Source organism: Lucilia sericata, unplaced genomic scaffold (assembly GCF_015586225.1).
Source record: "Lucilia sericata isolate MDLA Ls3-8-SP2 unplaced genomic scaffold, ASM1558622v1 Contig000589F_arrow, whole genome shotgun sequence".
NCBI lineage: Eukaryota > Metazoa > Arthropoda > Insecta > Diptera > Calliphoridae > Lucilia > Lucilia sericata.
In genome coordinates, this window is record NW_023994596.1 from 72,501 (window position 1) to 79,380 (window position 6,880).

Here is a 6,880-nt window from a genome sequence, read left to right on the forward strand (position 1 = left end):
TCTATCTATCTATCTATCTATCTATCTATCTATCTATCTATCTATCTATCTATCTATCTATCTATCTATCTATCTATCTATCTATCTATCTATCTATCTATCTATCTATCTATCTATCTATCTATCTATCTATCTATCTAATCTATCTATCTATCTATCTATCTATCTATCTATCTATCTATCTATCTATCTATCTATCTATCTATCTATCTATCTATTCTATCTATCTATCTATCTATCTATCTATCTATCTATCTATCTATCTATCTATCTATCTAATCTATCTATCTATCTATCTATCTATCTATCTATCTATCTATCTATCTATCGATCTATCTATCTATCTATCTATCTATCTATCTATCTATCTATCTATCTATCTTTCTATCTATCTATCTATCTATCTATCTATCTATCTATCAATTAAACAATCTTCAACAAAATTCATTCAATTCACTTTTCATACTGACCTCGTACATATATGATATACAGTCAGGCACATGTGTAATGCTACATTTATTTACTACGGAAATTATAGTTTCAATTACATAAATAACTAAATTATTTTGGAAACCTTTTCCCTCTACACTCATACAATTACAAATTGATTCATATACAGTTCGTTTTAGGACCCAGCATTTTTACTGAATGATCTTGTGGCGCTTTAGGATTATCACATGTCTATCACATAATATACCATGAAAAAAAATTTTATTTATTACTTTATAAGTCAAGAGAATTAATACAGTGAGATGTCATTTAGTTACTTTAGACATCCCTGGTAGTCTAGACGGAGGCATAACTTTCTATATTCGGAAAGAATTTATTTAGCTTATCTGAATTTACCAAAATAGGTAAATGACTACCACTAGATTGCTCTATGATAATCCTAAATGAAAGGCTATGACATTAGTTCGGGGCTGCCACTTTAAACTGCTGGCGACTAAAACTTCTATATCTCCGTGTTAGCCCTTCATAGGTGAAATTTCATACGAAACAAAAATATTGTATTCATAAAACTAAAAATGATAGAGAATAGTAAATTAACCACCCATGATGCGTGGGATTGTGTGTGTTAGTTATAAAACAGATTTAGAATTCATTGATATAGAAATAAAAAAATAGTTTATTAAACAAACACAGTTGGAATTTGAAAACAACCAACACTGTTGTGTTGTTTTTTGTTTGTAGTTAGTTATCAACTACAAATGACAAAATTCATAGCGATTCGATGAGAATTCAATTAATTAAGAACCTTTCAGTATGAGTGATATTGAAGAAGAGGGAGTTGAAACAGGTGAAAGTTATTTGAATATGGAAGGTTGGTAGGGAAAATGTTAAAATTTTTTTGAGAAGGTTTTGAAGGGAATTATTGTATATAAAATGTTAATTTAATTAAGGATATGAAGGATATATTTATGAATATATCCTTTCGGCATTTAATACCCGAAAATACTTCTTCAATAGAATTGTGCTAAATTATCATATATCGTCCGTAAACAAATCAATAATCAAAACCATAGAAAAATATTGACACGCTTAAATAAACATAGTTATGAGTCAATTATTTTATTTTTGTAATTAGAACAAAAGACCCCAAGTCACTCACTTAAGAAAACAATTAATTTCCAGAAATACTAGTACTTCAATGACCATAACTTTTGTCAGGCTATTATCTATACAAACAATCAATCCCTCATACTTTCTTTCACTCGTTCCACTTCAAACAATTTAATTATATATTTGAAAATGTTTTCTCCTTCCAAACCAAATAATATGCCAAACAGCAGTGTTATCTATAAACTAATGAAATTTAATCATAAATAAACTAAATTATTTAGTAATTAGTTAAATCAATTACAACGCGTTTTAAACAATTGCGCAATCGAGTACTTAATAGTACATAGTATTACTGTTTAACGTTTCAGCAAAAATTTACTTTTTTTTCTGTTTTCTTATTATTTTGTTAAACTAGAAAAAATATAATGAAAACCATTAAAGGTCATTACATTTGATATTTACGTCATTTCTTCGACATTTGTAATCCTCATCATCATCATCATCGCAGTCATAGTCATCACTATCATCATGCTAGTAATGCTTTTCATACAAACAATTCAAAGTAAAACCTAAAATGGTCTATGACTAATATAGTTTTAAGTGGTCTTAAGCATAGAAGGACTCATGTGACAAAGTGCTTCAATATGTATATGTAATACGATTTTCGTCTATTTCATCAAAAAATTATTTAAAATTTTTAATACTTTTGAACTAGACTTAAAGCAATTTTAGGCGATAATTTGCTTAGTATTTCTTTATGAAATACTTTTAAAATATCAAAATAACTATTAATGATTCATTTGTTCTTAATGGACAATCAAATTTTGGTTGTTATAACCTTTTATACGCAAGCACTGGCATATTTTTTCCATCTTCTTTTATATGCCTTTCTATTAGAAATATATGAGAAATTCTAGTTTTATTTCCAGTTTTATTAAATCAAACTTTCATACATGAAAAGTTGACAGAAATCTTCGAGTATAACTATCGGAGATCTCTAAGACCCGAACTTCTATTTTGTGTTTACAATTTCGAAATTATTTGATTATACCCTACACCACTATAGTGTGGAGGGTATTATGCGTTTGTGCTGATGTTTGTAACACCCCAAAATATTGATCCTACAACCACCTTAAAGTTCGGCTCAAAATCACTTTCTGAGTCAATTTAGCTTGTTCGTCCGTCTGTCTGTCTGTCTGTCCTTCTGTCTGTCCGTTTATCAGTTTGTCTCCCGGGGACATGTTATCTTGGCGAAATTTTCACCTTGGTGTTATTAGAATATCCCAGAGAAAAGAAGTGCTACCAAAGCCGGAACTATAAACTGGTGATGATTAAATGTATCCTCGGCCTTTACTTGGAATGATTTGACATGGGGTCTAAGCAGAGTACCATATAATCTGACAGTACGGGTGGCCAGCAGGACTTGTCCTGGCTAGTCAGTTGGTTGAGGTTGCTTTGGGAGAGAATGTTGTTTCAAGGACTGATATATCCAAACGCCATATATGAATGTCTCGATTCTATCTCCGGTGCCGTTGCTATCTCAACAGATGTCACTTGATGATGTGACAGAGCAACTCATGCTGGATTCCTGAACCCGTTGAGTATCTCTTACTCTTCGCGTATTAGGGCGCCTGTACCGGTTGGTTAATTTCCAGGTTTACACTTGATAGTTGCCAGACATCCCGTGGATCGTTTTTTATCGTCTGAGAATGGAACTGATGTAATTTGTGAACGATCGTGAAAGACTTCTCTGCCCGATAGGAGACTAGTACTGATTTAGTAGACCTTTTACTTCAGGGAAGTTCTCGGTGCTGTTGCCATCTCAACAGGACTCATATTGTTTCATGCTACGCTACATATGGTTGAGGTCCGTTCCCTCAACTTGTCGGAATTTTGTTCACACTGGAACAATTGGTAAAACTGACTACACTCTAGATTACCTTATGACACAAAAGTGATACATAAAGTAACCATTTGGCTACTGCTTGCATTACAAAGAATATAAAAGTTGTAAATAACCCAAAAGTAATTTGAATCAACACACTAGTTAGACATCGAAGGAAAATACTATTGAAACTGCCAAGATACATACATATGTATGTGTGATAACTTACGTTCGCATCTGTCAAATATTTGACGGAAATGAATTGACTCCTAAAAACAATCAAAAAATATTCCCAACAAAATAGTTGTTGCGTCTTTTTCGTCAAATATTTGTTAGATGTGATGTACCTTTAGCATTTCCACAAACATTTTTGTTATTTTTTTGTCAAATATTTGTTAGATGTGAATGTACCTTAAGCATTTCCACACACATTTTTGTTATATTTTTGTAAAGTGTTTCAGTTAATGTCTAAATAAATTGTTGACTATTATTTTTAATTACATTTGTGGTTTCACTACAATGTTCATCATTATCGTCATTATTATAATGAAGTAGATGAAAAATAGTTGTGGATTTTGTTGTTGTTTTTTTTTTTTTTTTAATTTTCCCACTTTTCATTCATTTGTTATATGAATTTGTGAAGTTGTTTTTTTTTTGGGAAATAATGAAGGTATACTAAATATGCATTAGACCAACTCATTTTACATAGGGCACCAAATAGAGTTTCTTTAATGATTGATGTTTAACAAACTATTTTTAGTCTAGTGGTGGCCTTAAGTTTATGCTGTGAAACAGTTCCTCGTGGAAATCAAATCTATGACCCCAGTCTACCAGGGAAACGTAAATTTAGAAATATTGAGAATAATATGTATGTCTGTTTATCTTTATGAATTTATACTTCTTGTTATTTAGTTATATGCAAGGAGTTGTAAATTTGTTACATAATATATAACAATTATACATATTTAAAGAAAAAAGTTTTTCTTTCCATAATTATATAAATATCATAAAACTTTATTTATTTCTGTGTGTGGTTTTGAGCATGTATAATAGACTGCTACTACAAAATCGTTATACAAATTTCGTTCCGCACTAACTATTAATATTGGTCCGCTAATGGAACTAAAGGTCACTAAAGTAATTTAATAATGCTTAACACATGTCTATGGTTTAGTCTAGTCGATTGATTGATTGAATGAAGTAAAGAGTAGTCTAATAACTGGTCTGTTGACTAGTCTATATACTAGTCTACTAACTAATTTACGGAGTCTATTGACTATATTACAGACTAGTCTTTTGCCAAGTATACGGACTAGTCTAGTGTCTTGTCTATGGACTTCTCTAATAACAAGTATATAGAATAGTCTGTTGACTGATCGATTGGCTAGACTAGTTTATGAACTGGTCCCTTGATTAGTCCATATTGCTTAATCTACTGAAATTTTGTTTCAATAGTCTGTGAAATATTCTATTGGCTAGTCTATCTATTAGTCTGTTGACTAGTCTATATAGACTAGTGTATTGTCTAAACTATTGGAAAGTGTATTATCTTGTCAATTGACTAGTTTATGAACTAGCTTATTGACTAGACTAGTCTATTGGACTAATTTATTGTATTGTCTTCGGATTAGTCTACTCTATTGGATAAACTACCCAGTAAAAAAAATACCATGTAAGGTGTTAAAATGCTAAAATTTAAGACTCATTCCGGTAGCCCGAATTTGCTGAAATTTGGCGGTTGTAAGTGCAGCTAATGACAATACAATATTATGTTCGAAAATTCGAACTTAAGTTCGAAAAATTTTTAAAGCCATTAAAACCAGTTCTCGTGGCCCGAATTGTCTGAAATTTGGCAGTCTGGAGTACACTTGATGACACTACAATGCTATGTTGGAATATTTAAAATTAAGTTCGAAAATTCGATGTAATGTTCGAAAAAATTTTGAAACTGTTAAAATAATCTCTAAAAATATAATTTTAGTTCTTTTCAAGGCCAATTTCTTACATTTTCTAATTTCGAAATAATGTTCGAAAAAATTTTAAAGCTGTTAAAATTATCTCAAAATCGTGGAGATTCACAAAAATATAATTTTTGTTCCTTTTTCTTACTTTTTCCAATTTCGAACAAACAAATTTTGAAACGAATTCGCAGTACGAATAATTTGATTGTGTTCCATTCGATGAATTTACGCAACGAATTGTTGTCGACAAGTTCGTACAAGTACGAAATTCGTCGTTCGTCTCAATTGTCATTGAAAAGTATGTTGTTAGGTAAGTAATTACAATTGAAAATCATTACCTAGTTTTTGCTGGGTATTGACCAGTCAAATAACTAGTTTATTGACTAATCTATTGTCTAAGCTATGAACTAGCATATTGACCACAATATTGTCTAGTCTATGGACTAGTCCATTGACCAGATTATTGTCTAGTCTATTCACTAGTGTGTAGAATAGTCATTTGAGTTTTCTTCTTACCACTTTACAGAGAAGTCTACTAATTAAGTTATGTACTTGTCTGCCTAATAGTCTATGGAGTAGTCCATGAACTGTTCCATTGGGTTGTCTATTTATTAGTCTATAAAGTATATTATTGACTAATATATTAACCAGTCTATTGACTAATCTAAGGACTATTGAATAGTCTATGGACTAGTATTTGGACTAATAACTATACTAATCTATGGTCTAGTCTATGAACTAGTTAGTTTACTAATTTACTGACTAGTTCAGTTACAAGTCTATTGAGTGCATCGATTAGTCTACTAGTCGTTCTCTTCGATATGAATAAGCTAACGGACTAGTCTTTTGAATATTTTGTGAACTAGCATATTGATTGGTCCACTGACTAATCTACGGACTAGTATTTGGACTAGTAACTAGACTAGTATATGGTCTAGTCTATTGAATATTCCATGAACTAGTCAATTTACTAATTAACTGACTTGTCTAGTTCAGTTACTATTGAGTATTATCTGTCTACTATTGCATGGACTAGGCTAGTCAGTACTAGTGGTTAGTCTATTTAATAATCTCTTGACTAAGATATGAACTGGTTAATGGACTAGTCTTTTGAATATTTTGAGTACTAGTCTATTGATTGGTCTACTGCCCGCCTCTCTATGATCTACTATTTTTATTAGTATAGTCTTTTGACTGCACTACTCTATTATCTGTTATCTGATTGGTTTATTCTATTGAGTGGACTAGTCGATGAGCTGATTTATTCAGGATTTCATTAATTAGTCTATTAACTAAGTGGTTTATGGATTATGAATTAGTCTATGTAATATTTTGTGGACTAGTATGAGGACTAACTAGTTTATATGTACTAGACCATGGTCTCTATGAATGGTCTATAGACCACTCTATAGACTGTTCTATGGATTTGTCTAGAAACTGGTATATATGCTACTTTGTCTATCGACTAGTTTAT